This window comes from Tursiops truncatus, chromosome 6 (assembly GCF_011762595.2).
Source record: "Tursiops truncatus isolate mTurTru1 chromosome 6, mTurTru1.mat.Y, whole genome shotgun sequence".
NCBI lineage: Eukaryota > Metazoa > Chordata > Mammalia > Artiodactyla > Delphinidae > Tursiops > Tursiops truncatus.
Window position 1 is genome coordinate 47,000,374 of NC_047039.1, and position 26,709 is coordinate 47,027,082.

Consider the following 26,709-nt stretch of genomic DNA (forward strand, 5'->3'; position numbering starts at 1 on the left):
TAAGAATATATAAATCTAAAAAAAAAAAGAATATATAAATCTGTAATCCAAAAATAAACTTTATTTACAGTCAATTGACTGTTGATCAGGAAGTCAATGTGATTCAATGGAAAAGGATACTTGTTACAAATTGTGCCGGACACTGAGTATCTGTAAGGGAAAAATGTGAACCTTGACCCTTACCTCACACGTTATACAAAAACTAACTCAAACTGTGTCACAGACCTAAATACAAGAACTAAAACTATAAAGATTCTAGAGGAAAATTTAGGGGGAAAATCTTTATGACATTCGGCTAAGCAAAGAATTCTCATATAGGACACACAAATAACACAAGTCATAAGAAAAAAAATTGTTAAGTTGGACTTGATAAAATTCAAAAATATTTCCCCATCAAAAGACACAATCAAGAAAATGAAAAGTCACAAATTTGAAAAAAAATCCAGAATATATAAAGAATAATGACACCTTAAGAAAAACCACACAATTTTAAAGAAATGAGTGGAAGATTTAGACACTTCCCCAAAAGTTATATGAATGAGTTCCCATTATGGTCAAGCATCTCCATGAGGAAGTGATACTTCCTGGTGATAATTATCAAATGCCTCACAGAGGGGGCCTTTGCCTGCTCTTCAGCAATGGCTGAGCCTGGTCAGGAACTTAGCTGGAGACCCACCAGCCCAGCTCCACACTTAGCAGAGTCTTCTGACTTTGCTGGAGAATACAGATTTCCTATGGTCACAAAGTCTCTCCACTGTGCAAAAACCTTGTTGGCCCTACATGGATATTGTAATAACCACAACTTCATAGGCCCCAGGAGGTTTCAGTATTTTTCACTTCCTCTTTTTATGGTGTTTAAATTTTCCAAACTAGTGATCAAAAAACACAACCTGAACCACAACCTGATAATGAGACCCAAACTTGATCGATAATTGCCATCTCCATGCCCTCCCATCTGTTCCACTAAAATATAGTCTTCATGAAGGTGGAATTTTTGCCAGGTTTCTTCACTGAAGCATGCCCAGCACCTAGAAAAATGACTGACACATAGGAGGTGCTCAGTAAATATTTGTTGAATGTAAATAAATTTTCTTGTAAGATCATCTTGAAAGAGCCAAGATATGTGGTTGTTTCAATTATAAGCATTGACACAATTTCTACCCTTCTCCAAATCTTCACACAGATCCATTATTTTAACAGTAGATGAAGTTAAGATATTGTTTTGACATCTTTATCAGGGACCAGATGTTTAAACAAGACAGAAGTTAACTTTTTGTAATAATAGTAAGTCTTTATATAGCTTTACACCAACCTATTTACATTATCAACTGATGTCATCTTTACAATAACCTTATGAGGAAGGTATTAATACCCCCAATTTACAGATGAGAAATGTGAGTCACAGGAAGTTTTAGTAGTTTTCCCCAAGTGGCACAGCTAATTAAGTCACAGATTTGGATTTGAACTCAGGAACTGCCTCCAGAATCTATGCTTTTAACCACTATATACCCATGCTTCTCAACTTTTAATGTGTATACAAATTGTCAGGAGATTTTTTTTTTAAGTGATTATAATTCAGCAGGCCTGAGGTGGAGCCCAAGATTCTGCATTTCTAATAAGCTCCTAGGTGCTGCTGACAATCTGAGGACCACATTTTGATTAGCAAGGCACTACACTGAACCACCTCTCTCGAGAATATCCAAGGAAGCAGGCAGTCTAGAGATATGGGCTGGTTCTGTACCATGAGGTGGTCTAAGGATGCAGGTGCCTTCTTTCTATTCACCATCCACTAGGGATTGCCCTCATCTACATGGTCAAAAATGAACCCCTACCACCATAGCCACATTCCAGTCTTTGGAAAGAGAGAAAGAGAAAGCGGAGAGCAAGCAGCTTCCTTTTAAGGGCATGACCAGAAGTTACATATCACTTCTACACACTGTTCATTAGCCAGACTTGATCATGAGGTCACACCAAAGCTGCAAGGAAGGTGGGGAAATGTAGTCTCCAACTGGACCAATGCACAGCTAAAACTCAGGTGGTTCTATTATTGAAATAAAGTTTCATAATGAATTAACGTAGATTGGTGAGACAACTTACAGTCTCTGCCACAGTAGATTTAAAAGCCTGTGATTTTCATCACATCTTGTTATCTCTTTCTTCTTAGTGTGAGCCAATACAGTATATCTCCTTTCCCCCCCCCCATCTTCTGCTGACCTGCACAGGAGTTCCTTTGGGTCTAGAAAAACCCATTTTACGACTAAGTAATCTTCCTTAATTTGATTCCTCCAAAGCTCTGATTAAATGGAAACAGGGAGTCCATTCTTGCACACCCTAAAAATAGTACCTTACGATGAATAAATAATAAGCATTTTAAACATCTGAGTCCCCCCTCCCCATCTTTCCTTAGCCACATTTCATTAGTGGCCCGTCACCTCTCAACCTCTACCTGATCCTCAGGAAACACAATGAAGCTGGAAATATTGTCCTTGAATTGATTTTGATTAATTTTTCCTCTTTCTCTAACTAGAAATCTTGAGGAGCAGCTTTTTGGCTTCTTATCTCTATTATAGCCAGAGTGGTCCCTGAAGAAAATATAGTGAAAGTAATTCATTCTAAGTCATAAGTCAATGTGATTTGAATCAAGTTTAGGCAAAGACTGGGAGGCTGCCCTCATTTTTATTGGAAGGTCTTAGCCTAAACCTAGCAACTCAGAGACATTTGGATTAGGCAGCTCACACAATGCACTCATCCTGCCAGCAGTCACGGATGAGTTGGCTGGAAGTAAAGAATGCAGTGAGGATCTGTGGTAGCTTAATACATCCAGTCACTTGTGCAGGTTATAAGAAAGGGCTTACGAGTCCTGCATATCACTCGGGAACCTGGATCTTTTTTAAGGAATTTTATCTTCACAGTTGGGAAATATATTTGAGACTACTGTTCTTTTTACAAGCTTTTGAATTAAGCACAAAAGCTGAAGATACCCAAAGAAGAAAAAGAGAAGCAAGTTGGGGTGAGGCAGAAATTATTGTTTATAGATCACAGTCTATAAACTCTGGGTTTCTGAACAGGTCATTCTGCAAAATCTACCAAACAGAACATTCAGAAATAAATTGAACTAATCCCTTTTGTGGCAGTCAAAATGTGGCCTTGCTTTTAGTTGGACCTGAGAGTTATTACTAACAACTGGTTTTCAAAAGATGGCACCTGTCTGTATATTGACAGAGGTTTTAGCTACTGAATGGGCTTCAGCAGACAGCACGGCCAATCCATTTGTTTTAGCTTTCTCAATAATCAGTGAGTATCACTGCAGGCTCAGTTGGTCTGGCTGATTGATTGTAAAGACAGCCAAAATGAACAGCTCGACCATCTCACAATCTGATTTCTCCGCCATGTATTGACCCAATCCAAGTTACATATGTTACAGTATTTGCAAAGCTGTCACTGTTATAAAACCCTTACTGGGTACTCACAATCGACAGGGGCTTTATGAGAACCCATTAAAATTGGAATCCAACTCACCCTGGCCTGTTTGAGCTGTGAAAATTCTTCTATATGGGAGCACGGAAGTGGTTTATTAGATATCTACATATTCACACAAATATAGCAGTAACAACAATGACAAAACAGATAGCTCTTTCAGAGAATTGCCTTGGATGCGATTAACTGAGCAGTAACTGGGAATGAAAGCAGATAGAGAATAACCTTTGGGTGTATGTGTGTGTCTTGTTTGTTTTTGTTGCTTTTAATCTGCCTTTATTTTACAAATCTCAGGATGTGTGGAGTGGAGACCAAACTCCTGGGCCCTGTCTTATCCAAGAAGAGGAGGTGCTGGCATCTGCTGGTAGAGGTGGGGACTGTTCCTTAGCAGGAGTTGTCTCATTAACTCAGGAGATGCGCTGGTCTGTCTGGAAACTGTCTGCATTTCAGACCCCCTGGCTGATTTACGGTTAAAAGCAAAATGGGTTGTTTGAAATCGTGGAGCCAGCGGTTTGCTTTCATTCATCCTTAAAGCCTTCGGTTGAATTCAGGATAGATCAGAGAGATCTCTCATTGCACTAAATAAACTTCTAACGATACTGATTGAGCTCCTCGGATGGGACACTATGGGAATGCAGGAAACTCGAGGCCCATTAAATTACTGAGCACACTTAGTTGAAATTATGATACTCTGTTCATCCGTGGCTAAATGAAGAGCAGAGGTTTAATGAGTTTACCAGGTTAAAAATGAGCCTGTGTCAAGCAGGAATCAGACTCATTAATTAGGACTCTACTTAAACTACTGAGTAGTTTTACTTAGCACAGTACTCAAGAAGGGGGAGGCAGGAGAGGCTTGGTGATGGGGATGGCCACCTTTGCTTGTGACCAATTATGAACCACTAAATGAGGGTTAAGAGGGCGCAAGGGGTAGAGAGAAGAGCATTTTAACCAGTTTTATCCACTGACCACAATAAACCTGAAAATTCAAAATCCCTGCAGTTTTACTTTTGAAACTGATTGTCACTCAGAGTGACAATTTTCTCCACTCTACGTGGAGAGGACAGGAGGTTCTCAGACCTCGAACAATCCCTGAACTCCCAGGCTGCTTCTAAAGCGTCAACCAGTGTGAAATGGGAACTTGTCAGGCTCCTTTGGAAAAAGACTGACTTTCTTACTGTCCAAGTCCTCAAGGGACATATGGACAAAACCAGTCTGTTCCTACAGTAATGGGAAGACACCTGCATTTCAATTAGCAGCAATTAGTTGAGCACTGGGAACTCAAGGTGAGGGCTTTGGAGAAATATTGGCTGCCTCTTTCTGTGAGATCTTTGAGCCTCCATCTTACCCTCTTTGAGCATCCATTTCTCCATCTGCACAATAAGGGTAATAACAACACATAACTCAAAAGGGTCTTGTGGGGATCCCTAACAATCATCTGTGCAGCTTGCTTAGTTAGTGTCTGGCATTCTAAACATTCTACAAACTAAGGTGACTCCTGTGGTCCACAGTCGACAACAAGGCAAAAATTGCTCCTTTTCACTTCTTGTTTCAACTGTGTGAAGCAATGAACATGGAAAAGAAAAAAGGAAACATAGATGTAAAATGCTTGGGGGAGTTTAGTCTGGTGAACAGCTGAAGGCACTGAGTGACTGTTCTTACATGAAGGGAGTCCATTTCTACAGACTTGCTGCTCTCTGGCTCGCTCTCTCTCTCTCTTTCTCCCTCCACACCTCTCATCCTCCCGTATCCCTCCACCCTTTTTGTTAGTACTGAAAGAGCCTGGTCCTGCCAGCATTTTCTTATAAAGCAAAGGCATTTTGTCCTTGATTCAAAGAAATTGCAAATGAAATTGTCATAGCCGAGTCTGCAATTTAATGTCTTTTATGCTTGTCTGTGACAACTCAGTGCTGTGTTCAACATGCTAATCTTCTGATTTGGGTGTCCTGATTTTTTAATTCAAAGAAAAGCAGCTGAGTTAGATGTGTATGATTTGACTGATCAGGGCTCTCTGCATGCACGAAAAGAACGTGTGTGAAGAAAGACCAGTTCATCCATACTGAGGGGATATGCTAGGGTGGATCAAACAGGAATTGGACAACCTTTTTCTCCAAATGGAAATCTGACCAAATGACTCTTTAAGTCAGCAGCTCGGAATGGTCTTTTTTTCTTCCTTCTGTAACTATCAAATATATATAATACATATCATATATATATCAAATATACAATCACATATATATCAAATATGTATATACAGTTATGTCACACACACACACCTATGAGCAGATGAGGACCAACTATAAGTGAAAAAAGGTCTCTAGCTTCCAACTCACCTCCTTCCTCTTGACACCTACAAGTGTATTATACTGCAGTGAACATTATGCCTCACGGTCTAATAGAAACAAAGGGACACTGAAACAAAAGGGACACTTCAGAAAGGCACTGGCCCATATAGGATGTTGCAGAAGCCTAATACTGGTAGAAAATTGCATTTTTATCTTGAAATACAGTCTTGTTAATGAGAAGAGAATCATATTATGAACTAAACGTTCTTTCAGATATTTATTAAGCCTTATTTTTAAGTTGTGCCTGTTCTGATAGCTCCAATTCATTCCTTCTCCTTTTCCCCCTTCCTTTAAATTGTCTAATGTTTAAGTTCCTAAGAAAATGTGGTGTGAAAATTAAGCTCCCTGAAAGGGACTTTTTAAAAGATCATTTTTGTATTCCCAATTTCTAGCTCAGTGTCTTACACCAAGTAGAACCTCACAGTTTTGATGAATGAAGGTTTAAGTTGCAGAAGCTTTCAAATATCAGTGAATAAAATAGGCTAAATAACTTAAAAAGAATTTTTTTAGTAACAGGGAGCAGTATCTTTCTTACTTGAGAAACTGAGAAAACTGAAACATTGGAAATAATACCATTCTGTATCTTAGGTCAAACAAAAAAAAAGTATATAATATAAATATACACAAATATATACATCCAAGCGAATTATCTGCAAAAATGTCCTTCCACTTAACAATTTCAGAGCAGAGGCACAAATGAACTCTCGAGGCTTCTTTCAGTAAGATGCTTGCTAGCAGCTAATAGTGTGTTTTGAGCAGTTGCAGGGCTCAAAAGCACTGTATAAACTCTAAAACAATAAAGAAATAGCTTGAATTGTAGCTAAAAAAAAAAAAGAACTAATGAAAAGGGACATAAGAGATATAATGGAAATAAATAGTTCTTCTTCCAACTTCCCTCCAGGGAGCAGGTTATGAAAGATAGCTGGAATAGTAACTGTGGAATAAAATTCTTCCAGGGTAGAAAGTAATTAGGGGTGAGTACATGAAAGCCCAGGTTTAATTGTTCTTTTTAATACAGTGAAAGAGGGCATTCATCATACAACTCTGAGTGTCGCATTAATGGAGCCTACCCCCAACAGAATATTATAAATTAATATTTTTATATGTCCTGTAATTATTTTGTGAGTAGCACATTTGTAGTGTATTGTACTGGGGGAATGTTAGAAGCATTAATCAGGTAAATGTCATCATTGCTTAAATACAGTTGTGTATTCTCAATTTTAAGCAATTTTTTTTTATATTTTAATATTCCAAGACACTCATGAAGATGACCAATAATTTCTTAAGCTTCTGAAAGGACCTATTTCTAGTTCTAATTCACTCTCTGACACTGATTTCTAAGATTTCTCTAGAAAGCTTATTTGGGGCCATTTTTGGATCCAACCAGTGGACAAGATAGTGAATTTTATTTACAACTTCACATTTCTGTTGGCTCATCAGTGCCTGGAGGTACAGTGTAAACATCTAGGACACCGCTGCCCGATTATGGCTTCACTTTCTCTTGTCTAAATTCTTCTCTGGAGCAAGTAGGGATTTTGTGACACAGATGTGTCTTCCTGGGCACAGTGCCATATGGACATAAATGGTGGCCTTAGGGCACTTTAGGCAATCTGGTTATAAATATCTTCTTATTCCTAAATACTCGACTGATAAGGTGATTGTGTCAGCTAGGTGAAATTAAAAACGAAATATGCTGTTGAACCATGTTAAGCTGTCCTTTTCTTTCCCCTAAGAAATTCCCATATGCTTTTGCAGTTGATACAAACATTCCCACAGCCTGGATTGTGACTCAAGATGCAGTTTCCTTTCAAATTCATCCTAGTAGCTTGGAAATCGCCTGGCTGTAATCCTGAATCAGCTACTGACTCTTCACGTGACCCTGGGCAAATTATGTTAACCTCTCTGAACCTCACTTTGCTCATCTATAAAATGGCAGTGGTAATAGTATCTGTATCTTTGAGACTTGCTGGAAGGATCATGAGTTAACATTTGTGATGTATTCAGAAGAACTTGGCCACACATAAAGGCAATATCAAGCTTACTACTATTTTCCCCCCAACTCTGCTACTGAAAGTTATCAAACAAGATATTTACTCCTAGTGTATTTTAGTTTCGCAGATAGTTGATAGAATGAGATAAAATATGTGTAAGGCTTGGAAAACTATTCAGGGCTATGTGAGGGCTTGCAAAATGCCAAAGTAAAGAATTAGATTAGTAAATAAAACAAAGTAAGATTTTTTTTTAAGCTGCTAAAATAATTATTCTCTGTTTTTAAATCCTACATTTTCATATTTATCTTTCAAGAGAAATCCTTATTGTACACATGAACATGCATATGTGTGCGTATACATACACACAGCCTCCAACAAAGGGTCCCTCATGGAATTAAACTTCTAGTAATGACTCCTTGTCAGTACTTTCTTGTGTTGATCATGTGTTTTATGGAACAGAGACAGAATTTTGCAGCAGGTATATTCATCCAGTATCTTGTTATATACAATAACCTTAGTAACATTTATTAAAACAAATTTATCATATGCTTATAGTAAGTGTGGAATTATAAATGCCATGTGATGGGCAATTTAGCCCAGATGTGTTCAGAATAGGTGAAGTCATCCCTCCTTTCCACAACACAACTCTTTGTTTTATACACACATATACAGACATACACTCCCAATCCTCTACAAAATCTGGTAAATAAACCTGGTGGCTTTCTAAAGCAGGTGTTGTTGGTGGGGTTTTTTTGGGTGGTGGGGGGGACTGGGTAGCTTGAATATATGATGTTTCCATCCTAAAGCAGGCCTTGAGAAGGATGGTGAAACAAGTTAAGACCAGACAAAACGGAGGCTTTAAGGGGCTGTGCCATCAAGCTTGGAGTCAGCTCATGAACACGAAAGATGCTGATGAATCAGAAAATCAGAGAAGAAGGCTTCAAGTTTCAGTCTCCAGAGACAGGTTGGCCTCAGAGATTTATTTTCAGATCTCTTTTTATTTGTCTCCACTGCATGGTAAAACTTGGGTGGGCAAAATTCTCCCCATTCCAGGGACCCTGTATAGACTGCTGTAGGATTTTATGGGACTGATACTCTGTTCTTTTTTAGAGGGCCATTTATGCCCAGTGTCTTTCCTCCTCTTAGCCAGTGTACATCAGACTCTAAATCTTCCTCCCCCACCTTTGAAAATTTATGGCAGCTTTCAGCCAGGCTTGGCTTAAAGCCATTGACCTCTGTGGCCTGCGTTATTGACCAGAACACAGCATCTTCTGCCCACATAATATATGTCTCTTTATCTCCCTGAAAGGAAAGGAAATGACTCTTGGAATAGCCAGGAACACAATAAAAGTGAGAGAGGCTTTCCCGTTTTTTTGTCCGTGGCTTTTGGCTTTTCAAAAAGCCACACTGGGATTCATATATGTGCCAGGCAGTACTTTGAACAGAGCATTGACAGGGCACCCTTGGGAGCAGGTATTGTAGGAAAGAAGCCCTGTCCCAAGTAAAATCACCATTTTTTAAGTTCTCACACCCTGAGCATAAGTGGAATGAACAGCCTTAAGGCAGCAATGCCTCAGAACTGAATACATAGACACACTGACACAGGAAACCCATGGAGATACTCATGAAAAACACAGCAGGATTCACAGCTCCCGCCATGCCCTGGGAGGTGGAGGGTCACCGTGGCACACAAGGTGGGAGCTGGGAGCGCCATGAGCGCTCATCTAGCCCAAGCTCCTAAATTCCCAAGTGAGGAAATCAAGGACCAGCAAGAAGATACAACTTATCCAAGGTCACAGAGCAAAGAGGTGTTAGCAACGGACTCCACTAGCGTATGAAGCACTGTATGACCTTGTCCTGAAAAGTACCCTCCCTCCACCCTGAGTGTTAATTCTCCACAAAATAAAGATGCAGAATGCCGTGTAGTAGCAAGGCTTGTACATAAAAGTCAGCAAAAGCCTCTTGCCTTCCCCTTTGAGGTATTATTTCCCAAATCCAAATCCCGTACTCAGGAATCCTCAGCTGCCCACAACAGGATACCAGATGCTTCTCACTGTCACCTTCAGACAAGAGTTGAGAGCAGCCAGAGAAAAACCCTAAAGGAAAACGATGCAGAAAGGGGCACTTACAGCTTTGCAGCCTTGGACAAGTTTCTTACCCTCTAACCCTTCACTTCTGTGGGTACAATAGGAATGGGAGCGCCACCCCTCCCAGGGTTGTTGTGAGAAGTCATAGCTGGCAGAAGTGCTCAGTCTATTTAAGTGCTATTGTTACAGCCTGGGGTTGAGAAAAACTGTGTCGGAGGCATATGCTGCTGCAAAACACTCAACACGAGCTGGAGCATTTTATCTGAGTGAGCCAGGACTTTCTGGAGAAGGGCTTTGGCAGAAGTCATGACTTTTAGCATAGCTGTAATTCTCTAAGAGCTGGCTGCCTACGTTCCACCTCCAGCATTAGTCCTCAGGTTTAAAGGGCAGAAAACCTAGGTGGTGCCATAGCCTTGCAAAATACCAGGAATATGTTGATATAGTCAGTTCTGTTACATAAACTAGAATCCAGAAACAAGATTACTAGCAGAAGACATTTACTATCTATTTATCTCTGTGATCTACCATAAGCAGTCATGTCCATTTAAAAAAAAGTTAACGGGATTAGACACAGAAGGCTCCTTATGAGTTTTTCCATCACCATTTGATTGCTGCTTGCTCCTAAGCTTTGTAAGCAGTTTCAAGGAGAAAAAACTTTAGCATCGGCTACAGTTTAAGTGAAATCTGGGGAGGGAAAACTTTGAGATGAGAAAATTCTACCTGGTACCTTTTTTTTTTTTACTTCTCCTGGAAATTTAGAGAAAACATGCATTATTAAATTTTAGCTGTAAAACATCTCAGCCCAGCTCATATAAACACCAAGGATCCATGGAGCCATTTAAGAACCAGTGCACTAGAGGGTTAATCCAGGACAAGTCATATTTCCTGGTCATCTAAGTGTCAAAATAAGGAAGAGAAAACTGGAGACTTGTAGGCAGGTGAGGTTTTAGTGTCTTGCCTAACCAGTAATACTGAAAAATATGAAACTATTTCAGGGTCTGTAGTTAACTCCTTAGACATTTTAATGAGCCATACTCCTATTTATGACCATAAAATTTCCCTCAAAAATGAAAGTGTCAAACTACTGGGATGTTAATAGCACCCTTAAAACTATGTTCATGTAAGTCAAATGGGACCTTAAAATATTTCTGTCGTCTTTAAAAATCTCAGGTTTCTCAGATTTTTCTTTTGGGAAATAGCATAATTAAGGGGCCTAATAATTCAACCCTAAAAATTGAGTTTCTACATCATGTTTTTAAAAATCAATGCCCCAAAAAAGAAAAAATCAATGTCCAACAGTCGGGAATTGGATGAATAACCCAAATATGTACCAAAATGATGGGTTATGCAGACTTTAAAGTTTTTCAGGAATGTCTAATGACATGGAAAGATAGACACTGGATTAAGAGAACTCAGTTTACTTACAACATTTTTAATCTATATATACACATAGAAAAAACTCAAATGGCTAATAGTGTTAATGCAATTAACAGCTGTTTTAAGTTTTTTCATATATTTGCACTTTTAATAAGCATATTGCTTTTATAATAACCAAACCACAATTGTTACTGTAAAGTTAGTTTCTGTGCAGTGTTATTTAATTGCTGAAGTACTAGAAATATAACTATTTCACCTAGAAGGCTGTCCCACCTGAAGACACCATTAGAACACAGCTTCCATGCCCAGAGAGAGGCACAGGACATGTGTATACATATACTGTGTTTCTAACAGTACTTTGTTTGCATAGACAAATGTCATATACAAAATATCTCAACTTGATTGGCTGTCAGGGTACATGGTGAATTTCAACAGACAACAATGATTAGTTGTAATCCAAGTGCTTATTAGAAACTACAGTTTCAAGCTCAATGTCACCTAATAATTTTAAGTAGCTCAGTGGTGAGAAATTCGATTTTAATTTTTAAAAATTAAAGGGACTTCCTTGGTAGTCCAGTGGTTAAGACTCCACGCTTCCAGCACAGGGATGCAGGGGAAGCAGTTTCGATCCCTGGTCAGGGAACTAAGATCCCACATGCTGTGAGGTGCAGCAAAAAAATAATAAATTTTAAAAATAAAATAAAAATTTGAAAAATTAAAAATAACACATCTGTTATTTCAAAACTACATCTCCAAATATTCTAAAGTCTATCCCTAGATCAAGCAGGGAGCTGAGTTCCCAAGGAATGATTTATCTGACTTACACCTGGGTGTGACACCCAACTATTTCTGTTAAGAATCATACTAAGGGGCTTCCCTGGTGGCGCAGTGGTTGAGAGTCCGCCTGCCGATGCAGGGGACACAGGTTCGTGCCCTGGTCCAGGAAGATCCCACATGCCGCAGAGCGGCTAGGCCCGTGAGCCATGGCCGCTGAGCCTGCGCTCCGCAACGGGAGAGGCCACAGCAGTGAGAGGCCCACGAATCGCAAAAAAAAAAAAAAAAAAAAAATCATACTAAGAGGGGAAAATGTGATACATGTCAGTGAGGTTGTTGAGAGTGTTAACAATATTACCATGTTTCCTTTAGAAAGACCTCGGGAAGAAATTTCATTTTGACCTTTTAGTAGCAAAGAGCAGGCAAGAATTAGTTTGTTTTTATCTTGTGGGTATTATGAATCCACTGACCCAGGTCCCTTTTCCAACTGCTGCCACACAGCTCGGAGCCAAATGTGCGGCCCAGCTGCAGCAAATGTGCAAATCAACGTGGTGTGTGTTTTTAAACCTAATTCTTGACTCAATTTTATGTTCCCACCATGTTTTCCTCTTTTTGTTTCTTGCTTTTTAGAGGAAAAAAAAAATTTCTGCTTAAGTCATACACATGCGTGGGAACAGAAGGACAGAACTTAGGGTGAAAAGCAGCAGCCTCTTGCCCCTCTGCTCTGCCTCCACCCCCATTCCACTCCCTAGATTCAACCTCTTTTAACTGTTTGTTTTTAGTTCCTTTAACAGTTACCTCCATAAATCTAGATAAGAGGCTTAACCTCTTTTTCTCCATTTATCAACTTGAGATAATATCTCTAGACACCTTAATATGAAAAGGGAGGATTTAGCTCATTTACTCTAAACCTCCTCCTCTTCCAAATGTTTTATATTATTATTTTCAGTTCTTCTACCATTTTTACCTTTGCAATTTTAAATACATAAACCTTCCAATCAGAAGCCCCCACTTCCAATTTTTTTTACTCATTTGTAGTACTATAAGCTGCCTAATTTTTAAAAGCAAAGACAACTAACAACGCAGATGCCAAAACAATAAGGCCAAAAAGTCTTCATGATGAATCCAAAGCTAAATAGTTAAGGAGCCCTAGAAAATGTGAAGGATGGTAACACAGGCTAGGTGGTTCTCAGACACCAGCGAAAGCTCAGCTTTATCATGGTGTCAGCCTCATTTATGGTTAAACTTAACATTAGGGCTTAAACTGAAGTTTGAATGATGAGTTGCAGGCATCTACCCTGATACTCAGGTGAATTCCTTTCAAAATTTGTTGTGGTTACTTGAAGTCTTAGGTTTCAAAGTTTGTCTTTCCCTAAAAATTTTAAGGCACTTGTTAAATACTCCTTTTTTCCAGCAGAGAAGTTTTTTTCTCCTCCTAGTCTCCTACTGCCTCCCATCCAAAAGTTGCTTCAAGGGCTCAGCGTGAGGGGTTGTGTTGACTTCCCGTGGGGTGGGGGGTACAGGTCTAACTCCATAACATCCTCGCTATGGTTTAACTCGGTGACACCCTTCCCATGGGCTCCTCACCCTGACACACAGAAAAAAGGGGGACCTCCCAGAAGAGCAGTTAGGGTGGCTCTGGCAAAGACAACAAGGGCAGCGAGTTGGACTTAGCCTCCCACCATTCAGCACCGGCCTCGCCCTGAAAAGACGATAAGGCAGGTCCTGACTGCAAGTATGGCGGCTGCTGACCAGACAATAATTAACCCTGCACCCTTGTCTCTTCCATGAACAGGTGTGGTGGGCAGTTGAGAGGACACAGGGAAGCAGCAAGGTGATGTGGGAGAAGAATCAGGGAAACAGTTGCGGCTGTTAGAACTATCCAGGGGTTATAGTTGGGATCTAATGTAGATGGTTAGGAAGCATGGCTAAAGAAGTATGATAGGATGGCAGGAATTCTTACGTGAGGGTATGCATGCACTTGAAAAATATGTTTAACATTATAACACTGTATGTTTGAGAAACATCTTAAAAAGGAGTACATGAATACCTTGCTCAGAAATTTCTTGAGTGAAAAATCAGGAGTTACAAAAGGTTGAGAAGCACTGCTTTAGAGAGAACCTGTGTACTTAATTAAAAACACCTAAAACGCTTTGATTCAAATCTGCCATAATTGATTACATTTGCCTGCTGTTAATTCTCTTGTATAATAGAAAAATTTATAACACATCATTTTAAATACCACAACATTGCTTTAAAAAAAAGAGTTAAACACCACCCCCCCTAAGTCTGAGCTTTGGGGGCAAGTGAATAAATGAAGTGGCGATTAAAGGGGAATCATTTTAAACACCACAACATTGCTTTAAAAAAAAAGTTAAACACCGCCCCCCCCCCCAGTCTGAGCTTTGGGGGCAAGTGAATAAGTGAAGTGGCGATTAAAGGGGAATCCGGTGGCAGCTTTGTTTTCTAATTTCTTTTAACAGAATGGGCCATTAGTTTGTATTTCTACCCAGTCCCTCTCAACCCTGCTGCTCTTAAGTGCTATTTATTTTATTTTTTTTTGCTTTTAGTTCCTTCGGACCCTCTTGAGTGAGCCTCAGCCCATCCACGACTGAAATCTTCTGCAGCAAGGGCTTGGTGCCCACCAGAGGCCCTTAAGCTTTAGTTTGCTCAATAATCATCCAGCAAGGTTGTTAAAGATGGGCGTTTTTCACCCCACTCTGTCCCCATCCCCACCACCAAGGCTAAAGGAGAAACTAAGAGCCTTTACCACCAGAAAAACAAAATTCCAGGGCCACCAGGATGACCAAATCCCACATCTCTGAGATCCCTGGCAGCCCTCCCTCCTCCATCCCAAAATCCACATTTAAAATCTTCTCTTCCACCACCTCCTCCCTCTTCTCCCCAGAGGAAAAAAAAGACAGAAAAGGACGCGCCACTAAGTCCTTCCCAGAGGACACTCCCAGGAGAGGGCCCTTGGTTAATTAAACCACCACTCTTAGAGGTTCTCATCAAGCAAAAGAGAAAGTTCTCTGTCTTTAAAACTCTCCGGGAAGTCCAGGGTAACATTTCCTCTCGGAAAGCTCTCCGCCACGATTTTCCCAGGGCTGCACTTGAGTGAAACCCCCAAAGGAAATTACCACTTAAATTAGGCAGGATGTGCCGGCTGCTTGTTCAGCCTCTGCCGCGCACGCCGCCCGGCAGGCAGCGCAAGCGGCTAACGAGCCTGGCGAGGGGCGCCCCGGCTGCGCGGGGCGGAGCCGGCGCCCGCGTGCGGGGTCTCAGGGGCCAGGTGCGCGCACACCCCAGTGAGCAGGGTGAGCACGCGGGGGAAGACAGGCTTCCGGAGGCCACTGGGGACACTGACGCTGGGAAGCAAAGCCATCTGCTCCTTTCCCGGCAGGTCCTTCACTGCCCTACCCCTCTGTCAGGTTGGGGGTCGGGGGGGAGACAGAAAATGATGGGCCTGCTTTGGGGCCCAGTCAACCCATCTTGGAACCTCCCAAGCTAAGTGCGGAGGCCTCCATAGAGCCAGAGTGTAGGCTCCGTGAAAGCAAGAACAAGATCTAGTTTGCTTTGCTTTTTTCCCCTTTTTTTAAAGATATAATTCAAATACCATAAAATTCACCCTTTTAAAGTATAGCATTCAATGATTTTTAGTGTGTTCAGGCGGATGAGTAACCATCTAATTCCAGAGTATTTTCATCACCCCAGAAGGAAACCCTTCTACCCATTAGTAGTCACTCCCCAATCTCTCCTCCCCAAACAACTAGTCTACTTTCTCTCTCCATGGAATTATCTATTCTGGGGGTTTCATATAAATGGAATCATGCTCTATGTGGCTTTTTGCATCCGGCTTCTTTCACTCAGTATCTATTTTCAAGATTCATCCACGTTGTAGCATGTGTTAGTACCTCATTCCTTTTTATTGTGGAATAATATCACTGTGTGGATTTACCACATTTTGTTTATTCATTAGTTGAACATTTGGGTTGTTTCTACTTAACTATTAAGAACGTACCTGAATCTTCATGTACAAGTGTTTAAAGGAACATATGTTTTCATTTCTTTTGATTATACTTAGGAGTGGACTTGCTGGGTCCTATAGTAGCTCTATGCTGAACTTTTTGAAAGGATCTGTTTTTATCCACTGCTGCAGTTCCCAGTTGATAGCCTAGCCCCTCGCACATTTCTTTGACAAGTGGATGAATAGAGTTAAATAAAGAAATCAGAACTCAAGTGCGATTATGTGTTTTTGAACATGAAAACATTTTATACCCTATTAAGAGCAACACAAATGGGATTTACTGTTATTCTTAAGTAATGAAGAAGAAATAAATTCCTAATCTGGGACCTATGGAAGAGCTACAAGAGGGTGGGGAATCCTCAGAAATTGTCTATAGAATTGTTTGAGTACATACAGATGTAGTGTTGCCTTCAGATCAAACAAGAGGAGTGTCTAGGTGTGCCCTGCTCTGGCATTGCCCCTCTCAACAGGACATGGTGCTGGGAAACCAAGGGAACATGCCCACTATAAGCCGGCCCCCTCCTTTTGTGATGCAAGGTTCTGCTCTCAAACCCTGGACTTCCCAGCCTACAGAGCCCAAGCTTCTTCCCCAGGTCCATCCTCCTGAGCATAACCCATGCCACTCTGGACAAAGGACAGCTGTAGACAGAGGTGGAATGTGCAGGGTAGGATTTTATAGCACAGGTGCTCAAGTGGCCCACCCACAGGGAGGGATGGCACCAGTGATGGAAAGAAGGGGGGAGGGTAAGCTGCAGGCTGAAGTTTAGCAGCTGAGGGATGAGGCCCAGCTCCACTCCCAGCCACCACTTTCCAGTGAGAAATAACAAGTAGTCCAAGAATTCTAAATATGAACCTGGCCTTCCAATCTTGGATTCCTTTGAAGAGCTCCAAAAGGGTGATAGCATCCATGACATTATGGGCAGAGGAGGACTGAGTGGGATGAGGAAAAACCTGTGGCATATGGTACATGGGCCTGCATTTCCCTTTGTGCTCTGTCCCAGGTCTTTCTTGTGAGTGTTGCAGAGGACCAGTGCACCTGGATATTTTTTCAAGATGGCATATAGCTGTCAGATTCTCAAAAGGCCTCAGGAAGTCTGAACCGATGAAAAGAATTGAAAACTAAAGGGAACACCAGAAAGAAGTCAGAAGTTGAGTTTCAGCCCTTCTTTCTCCATATACAAGCTAGATTGAGAACTCCTGAGCCAGATGGGCTTTGAAAAGACTCTGGGGGCAAAGTGTATGATATGTGAGTTTTTGAAAATCAAGTGTCTTTAGCCTTTTTCAAACCAATTTGGCAGAATGTATCAAAACTTCCAAAATGAGGAATGCTACTGGCTTGCTCAGAGGCAGTAGGCATCCTGGTCTCCCTACTGCAGAAGCCCAGCAATGGAAAGAACCCCAAATCAGGGCAGCAAAAAGTTCTCTTTGGTGTCAGGCTAAGGTACTTGGAGTTAACCTTGTTGATGGGGAGACCTGTTGACAGTTTTGAGAAAAGAAGTGGGTCAATGAAAGCATTACTTGGGGGAAGGATCAAAATAGAATCAATGAGGTAAGATGATGCAGAAAGAGGCTGAGGCTGTTGGGGTACCAAAGAAACCCTATTACAGAACAGCATTTCCTCAACTCTGTTCCTGTTATTCTAATGATCTGACATGTTAACAGGCGTTTCCTATTGTTGGCCAATAATCTAAGGACATGCTGAGTTAGAAAGAGGTTTTCATCACGTGATTCCCAGGACCTCTAATAGAGTTCTACTCAGCACAGTATTTTCCCATTATTAATTGCCCATGACACTCCCCATCAATGCCTCTCACTCCCTCATAGTTCACTACTGATGATAAAGAGCATGGGCTGGGATGTGCAGTGGATACAAACACTGCTGCTGCCACTAAGGATGACTTTGTAAATCATGTGTTAGGTTAGAATACCTTCGTCTCTTTAGGACTTGGAACTGCCACCCATGGACAGCTGTTATAAAGTTCTTGAACTAGAGCAAAAATCTACATTATCTTTTCTATACCTTTAAATTAAAAAAATTTTTCACTCTAAGTCTTGGGGATACAAAGGTAAAAGACATCAACTGCTACTACCTAGTTGGGGAGACAGATAACTGGTCAGACATTGACCACCCTTGAGAGGCAGACCCAGAAGCTTCACCAAGATCACCCAGAAAGGGCATTTACCCTTACTTTGGGGACTTGGGGATTACCCTCGAGGTTAGGGGATACCTAAGTCACATCTTGAAGGATTAGGCAGAGACTCCCCAGGATGAAAAAGAGAAGAAGAAAGTCTGTGCAGAGCCTTGAGGTATGAGAACTGGGGCAGGGTGAGCAGTTCTTTGTTGTCAGAGAATAGACTAGAGGTCAGGAAGTTAGAAAGATGGCACTAGTCAAGTACCAAGTCCTGAAGCATTACAACATGAAACACTGTGTGTGCTAGGTTAAAGAATTTAAGAAACCTATGGTAGAGCTTTTAACTAAGAACTAACATACTAAACTTATATTTTAGAACGGTCATTCTAAGTCTTTAAGTCTCTATTTCCTCCCTATAAAGCGAGAATCACACTGCTTCCAAGGGCTAGCTACCCAACATGCATAGATGCCAACACTATGGCACAAGCTTTTTGAGAAAAGAAAGAGCTTTATCGAGAGGTCGATGGGCAAAGAGACAGGAAGCAAGACTCTCAACCTGTCTCCCCACCCAGCGTTCCGGGCAGAATTTAAGGGGTTGGGGCAGAAGCTGATTGGCTAGTCTCAAATCAGAAATCAAACTACTCATGCTGCTGGAAGACAGATTTTCCTTATTGAAGGACTTAATGCTTTGTAAACGGCTCAGGTGACATTTCTATCCTTTGAGTTCTGCAGGCTGAAGATTCTTGGTTGGGGGTCGGGGGCACCGCTGTCTTGCACATGCGCAGTGCTGTCTGTAAAATAACTCCAGATTTGACTAATCAACAAGTTATTTAACAAGCCAAACCACTTTAAGCTGGTCAATGTTTTACATGCTGTTTCAAGACCTACCTTACAGAAGTGTTCTGAAGATTAAATGAAATTACTCCAATGCATTGAGCACTCAGCACACTTAGTTTTGATGAGTAAAATTATTATAAACCCTAGTTCTCATTGCAGTCTTCTGATTGGAACATAAGTACAAAACACATTGGGGTAGAGAGGGTCAGATGCAGAGTGTATTCAGTGACTCTCTCAAGGTCACTCAGCTATCAAGGGTGTGAGCCAGGACTGTCTGCCTTTAAAGCTCATGCTTTTTGCTTCCTACCCTGACCAGAAACTTCTCCTTCCATCTTTTTAAACTTTAGTTCTGCGTTAAGAACATCATTTCAGAATCCCCTAGAAACCATGCTGGCTTTTCAGAGAGATACTAACAATTACCTTTTAAGAGAAAAGCTTCTAGATCTCCATGCCTTAGCCCAAACTCTCAGTGTGCCATGGCTTTTCAACTTAGAAGGTATCAATGGTTTGGAAAGAGCTAGAACCTGCTTCCCTGGGGGAGAAAAGCCTGGCCACGCCTCTGCGAGTCTCTCATCACAGCCTCACTTTTTCAGTGTAACCAGCTCCTCGAGTCCCCAAGACAGCTTCTGAGGGCGCTGGCACGGGCCTGCTCCAGGGAGAGCAGGGATTTGCTCCCAGCCGGGGCAGCAGCCCCTTCCTCGTGGAGCTCAGAAGTGGCCCGTTCTTTGTGAGCTCCAGCAGCACTGAGCAAGGCGGAGGGTTTGGCTTGGTTTGATTCCTTACTGAGCTCAGCACCATTGGACTTTTCAGAAGATATTCTTGAGTTTCAGTTCACACTCCATTGGATTTCACTTCAACCTGAAAACTCACAGGGAAGGTCAGCTGAAACAACTGAGTTTGGGCGGCTCTCCCCTCAGAACCATAAATCACACTGCTGCCACGGAGGAAAGGAAGAGGGGAGCTGAGAAACTTGGCCTATCCTGATCTCATTTGCCCCAAGTGTATGTGAGGGTTGTGAGGGGGAAATTGGAAAGGGCAGGAATTTTCATTCCACACCTGCTTGGGTTTTCATTATGAAATGTTTCCATCACGACGCTGAGGTGTGTTTCCGTAAAACTAGATTCTGCCTGATGTGAATAGGCTACCAATACGGGCCTAAATGAATAATAATAAATGATAACCACTTAGATGCACTTTATATGGGCCAAAATACTGCACTAAGCCCTTGACTTTCATTATTCCATGTGATCCTCAAAACAAAACCCCATGAGGTAGGTGCCATTGTTATCACCATTTTATAGAGGAGGAAACTAGACTTAGCTAGAAACTTGGCAGAGTTGGGATGTAAATCCAGGCAAGAGACCATCACCACTCACACTACACAGGGAATTTTCTGGCCAGAGGCCCAGGGAACCCCCTGTTTAGCAGATTGGAAGCTAAAGGGTACTGGGTGGCCACGGGGCAGCATTCCCTCACCAAGGTGGAGCTGGAGGTGCTGATGAAGGCCACCTGCTAAGGTCCTTTCTGACTTGATGCCTCCCTGGTGCTCTGGCAGGTCCAACTGGAAGAGAGGACTCTGTCCCTCTTCTGCAGCATGGAAGCACACCCCATTAGGGATTCGTCCTGGAGTCTCCCCCACTCTTGCTCTCTGTGAGCATAAATCTCATTAACATTAATGGGAGTCGCCTCTGCCTCAAGGGGGACATAGGCTTCTAATTGCTGCAAAAAGAGGCCTGGGAGACCTCACCCCCACTACCACCCCCCTCCCAGTCCTAGGAATCCTTTCCCACCGCCCTCCACTGGGGCAGCAAAGGCCTGGCAGCTGCTCTCCCCAGCTTTCGAAGGCCTGCAATTCGGCATTTGATTTGGTTCCTCAGATTATTAAGTCATTCACCAAATAAAACTCACGTGCTCTTTAGAATGTCCTTTTAAAAAAATCTATCACAGCAGCTTGTTTCCTCCAGCCCCCTCTGAATTCCTTTCTGGGTCCCTATGGTGAAAGGCCAATTCCAGTGCAGTATGGAGACACGGCGGGTCTGGGGTCGGTTTGGTCTGCATTCCCTCAACAGAATCTTTTTTTTTTTTTCAACCCCCATCACAAGATTATAATATTCTGATTCACACGGTCTGAAGCTGCTTTCTTTTTTTTTTTTGTAATACCTGCATGAAGAGCGCTACTCCCGCTCTCCCCTCCCCCTCCCCCAAGTTATGCAGAGCACAGGCCCATTCTGAGACAGGGACACCTGGCCGGGGATTGGGTGACAACTGAAAGGAACTGTGCGAAGTATCTGGAGCAAATGTTGCGTTGGGCGCGGGACAGCCAGGGTCATCGCAAGAGCCCTGTGTGCGCCCAGCCCACGCGGCCCGAAACGGGGCCAGGCCGGCTCTCCTAGAACGGAGGTGCTAAAAAGCCAGCCACGACGTAACTACAGCTGAGAGAAAGCGAGAGAGAAAATGGTGAAGTCAAACAAAGGGGCAGGAAGAAAAAGCAGAGAAACAAAAGTGTTTCTCCCCCTGCAGGGTGACAGGAGCCGCCGCCGGAGCCCCAACTCAGTCCCCTCTTGCCATCTAGTGGCCATGACGTGTGACTGCAGCGCAGGCTGCTGCGGGCGAACTTGATGCGGGGTGCTGCCGGGAGATGGCTATCTCCTGGTACCCAGAGAAGACGTACCCAGCAGTGCAAAGGCTAACTTAAGCCAAATTCAAGCCGGGAGAGCAGACCCTTCTTCGTGGAAGGGCTTGTTTGTTTAGATTCGAAGTACTGTGCAGTTAAAGAACAGATGTGTGTCTCGCTCAATCTGCAGGTTAAGGGAGGCTGGGATTGGAAATTCCCCAGCCCTGAGCAATTTCTTTAAAAGGATTCACATGGGCAGCACACATTTAAATCTCCCTCAGGAAAAGCCGGTTCTCTAGTAATAAAGACTTTTCTTCCATTTTCCAACACTATCCAGAAGCCAAATATTCCTAAGTTTTGAAGCGGATGGAGCAAGGATGATGTTACATGGCTTCGTCTGCCGGAATCCACTCCCTAATGGGGGAACCCCAAGTTTTATCCTCATCTAATAACTAGCTTTCCTTTGAAAAACACATAATGCAGGATCTGGCCATTTTTTTCTCCTCAAGATTTTACCCGCTTCCAAACACAAAATATTTCAGGTTTCCGACGATAAAAATCTTGGTACTAGCGTTCACTGATGAAGTAATGTTATAAAATGTAGAGCTTCTCAGCAGTGAGAACTAAGATATGAATTAAATACATATGTACATAGTTAAACTTTTATATGTATACCCACATGTGTACCCTGAATGATTGTTTGCTACAGACTTTGATATCTGTCCACGCCAAAAATTCTTAGGTGTGTTAGATTCTAAGACAGTACAACAAAAAGTATATACAGCCGCTCAAAATTCCGTTTCTCTGTGCCTATATATACACAGGATGAACAACTGTAGATCTAAGCAGCCGTCTGCTTTCACTAGGCTCTTCTGTGTTCTTTCCTGATCACTATAAATGTATACACTTTTGCCACTGACAGATAAAGGTGCAGTCTAGATCTCTCTCTCCATACAGAGAAGGTCCATGGTGTTTGTTCCACAGCACATCCCAGTGCAGATCTGGGAGGTCCCTGACCATCCTGGGGGTGATAATGTATGCTCCTTTATATGAGGCAAGCTATGCTTTACTTAGGTACTGAAGACCGAAGGCCTAAGGGTCCTACAGAAACTTCCAGTTAGATGCATTGGCTTGCTCTGGGGCCAAAGGCCCTGTGGTAATGGACTCCACTTGAAGCCTGACCTCCAGAGCACTTAGCATGGCACAGTCAGACAAGCTGGCTTGGTTCTGTCTGTACTGAATTCAAAGGGGTGATTCTTCGCTTTAAGAGCCAAATGAGCTCAAGGATGGCAATTACAGGGAAGACAATAGACCCTCATGCAGATAGGAGAGAAGGAAAATGTTAAGGAGTTTGGCAGTCGCTTTGGTTAAGAAGTTATTTCACTTTGTTTTGTGTTTTACCCTCAGAGATTTAGTCTTCTTTTCTCCTCATGTATTCACCCAGGGCCTAACCTTAGGAAATTAACTTCTGCAGGCAATGAAAAGTATTTATCTTGAGGCAAATGGCATGTGATCTCTGTGGGCTCTTAGGTAGGAATCGGTTGGGAAAAGAACAATTTTCTGAAGCAGCAATGCCTGTGATAGATGATTAGATGCACAATAGCATTTAGTATGGGCTCTTATAAATCCATCTTCTAAAATTTCAGCCCCAAACTGGATGCTAATAGAATCTGCTACAGCATGACCCTTGAACTCAGCAAAGACAGGTGAGTCACTCCCTCTCCCACACTCCTCCCAGGTGCCCCAGATCATTGATAAAATCCGAGTTAACAAGGAAGGTGCCCTTAGCAGCTTCTGCTGGGAAGATGTCTGGAAGCACTGAGCTTCCTACCATCAGTGTAGACAGCTAACTAAAGCAGTGATGGAGACTTGATAAGACAATATTCTAGAAGCCACAGGGGGCATAAGCCATGGAGACAGGAGGAGCAGGAAGCAAGGCAACTGGTAATGTCAAGAGAACTGAGTGACAGAGTCCCCGGAAAGCAGCCATAATGGCAGAGCTCTTGGGAAGGGAGCAACTGACTTGTGAGGGTGTCAGATGACACAAAAACACAGCCACTCTACATGACCTTTCACATCTCAGTTCAGCTGGCTGAGAGGATGCACTGGCCACTCTCTGCCATTTGTTTCCTCACTCCTTGGCAAATAGCTCAACAATAACCCCCACCACCTGAGCGTACTGGGTATGTCACCCATTCCGTAAAGAAACAGGGATGATTGTGGCACAACAAAATGAGCAAAATGCCACTTCTTTTTGTTCATCACCCTTGCCACCCACTTCCCTTTAGAAATGATCCCAACTCTCTATTGTCTCTGGGGTGGGGGGGATGTTTAGCAGATTGAATTCTCCAAAGGTGCCCACAACAATATTTCTCATCCCACTTGTCCTTCTACAATATGACCTTGTCATTCTGCCATGGATGTGTTTGGGCTTGTGACTGCTTCAACCAAGAGGATAGGAGAATTGATCTTTGTGTGGCTTCCAAGGTTGAGTAATAAATGACAAAGGAAACACCTCTTGATGTGTGGCCAGGTGATTGGGAGGGTAAAGAGCCAGGTCAAGGACAGTTCCAAGAGGGATGCCCATTTTTCCTCATCGTGGCTAGGGTACCATATCTCCTCCGGTCTAAGATGTTACATATGCAAGAAGGATCATCAATTCAATGAGGGCATTTAGGAAACAAAAGAACCACCACTACCATGTTAAATGTGCCATCTATTATATGACGCATAAGAAACATTAAAATAGGAGACAAATGCACAAAATGCAAAGAAATATGGTAAGTCCTTCAGAATGTCTGGACGCTTTTCAGTACGGTCTAAAAGTACAGGGCAGGAAGGTTTCTGGATTTCACTTGTATGTGCAAGCAAGACAGGTTTATCTCCTAGGCACAGTGCCTATGGCCCACAATACATCTAGGGCTCTACAAAAATATTTTGATTTCTTTTTAAGTCAAAAGAAAAACAATTAACTTTTAGGCTGAATAAAATGTTTTAATATAAAATAGGAATATATTCATTTTTATACCAGCACACTCATAAAATATAATTTTTAATATGTAACCTATTCAATTTAAATACTTATAATAAATATTTAATATTTAACATGTTTTATCTAGGAAAGTCATTGAGCAGCTGCGTTGTCTTGATCACCTGCTAAAGAGGGTCCGACATGTACAAGCTTCGCTTTTCACCCTCTCAATACCCAGATCCCAGAAGGGATTTTTTTCCCGCTCAGTACTTCCCTGTTTGGAGTCTAGATGGCCCCACTGCTCTAAAGTTAGCTGCGTGAAGTTCTATGATTTACAAGGACTGTCCGATGCCTCCTGTGGAGCAGGCAGAAGTTACTTTTTGGTGGCGATAGGATTCTGTGTGCCCCGCTGGAGGCAGGCCTGGGATTTTTCATGGCTGTCATTCTTTTAAACCCTCAGTCCCCAAAGATAATCCATGGAGAGTAAAACCTGGCCATTTTACGCTATACTTGAATTACTGAGCATGCCAAGCCTGCATGAAAATTTTAAATGTCTAGGAAAATAAATAGGGTGCATAAAAAGATTTTATTGAAGTTCTCCAAATTGGAAAAAAACAGTAAATGGCTGCATTTTTTTTTTTTTAAAGCATCAGAGGAAGTCCCTGCAATTCGTTAAGAGATCTCTTGGCTCCCCTGAAAATAATGGACTCATATAGTTAGGGACAAACTGGCAGGAAAAAATACAACTCCCTGAAGCTATTTCATACTTAGGGAGATAGCTTATAAAATTTTTGAGTGAAACACTAAATTTTCCACTTTCAGAATTCTTGGCCTAGTCTTTTAGACTAGATGATTGCTCATGAAACCACGGAAACGGTCTGAATCATTCAACACTATTTTCTCTAGCTGCTTGGGATGGACATACATGCAAATGTGTGTGAAGGGAAGCAGACGAAGCAAGGTGTGTTCTAAGAGCTTAAACCCCTACTCAGAGCATTCTTGGGACAGGAGGATCATTTCTTATATATCTGCTTTTAATTTGTGTCTTAACGTCCATAGAGGCTTCTTAACCCTTGACTTCCATCTTGGCCACTATGATTTACTCCAATAATATAAACTTCAAATTCCATATAAATAATAGACATGTTTTCTGTAATGTGAGTTACCAGCAAGACATGGGACCTCTTGCCTGAGAAGTAACACAGATGGAGGCTGAAGGGACAAGGCAGGAGTAGGAAGCAGCCTTGTACCACAGCGTTCCCTGTGGAGATGTGTGCCCAAGCACTGTTATCTTTGGGAAAAAATAAGAATCAACTAAACTTTCTCAAAATGTGCTCAGGTGAGAGGTTTAAATGCTCACAAACTGATGATTACATACTTATGTGCGTGATGGAAAATGAACTTTATTTTCCAGTCGAGGTGAGATTACTCAGTATTGCACATGGCATGGTAAGTTCTAAGGCCTTAGTAAAGATATTAAAACTATGAAAAGGTGTTTAAGTCAGCAATTGAAAGTGAGGGGAACACAGGTAAATGGTCTTTGTTTACCACAGGTGCACTGCTGGGAGTGGGTTGACAATTTACTTTGAAGCCCCCAAATAGTAAGTATGAATAAACAGCACATATGTTGTGTCAACCCTATTGTAAGTTTGTTACCTGCATTGATTGACCCACTTAATTCTCACAACAAGCCTACCAGGTTAGCTTCTATTATTATGCCCTTTTTACAGATGAGGAAACGGAGGCACAGAGAGGTTCAATAACTTGCCCAAATCCCATGCGAGCCATTTTCACTGCTCTCTTTAAGCACATTTCTGTCCTTTCATTCTATTTTCAATTAGAGACTACATCAATAAAAGGCAAATTACAATGTCTAAGTTTTAGATTAAGCGATGTACTACCATCACCTTCCAAAGCACAATAAAGTAGAACACTCTAAAAGTAATTATATAAAGAGGGCCGGGAATCCCGCTCAGTGATTGTTCTCTAAGTGCCTCTCATTGGGCCTGTTTGCCAAATGAGCTGAACTCCATTGGAAGCAAACAGAAGCCAATACTAGTCTTTCGAATAACTACCCCCA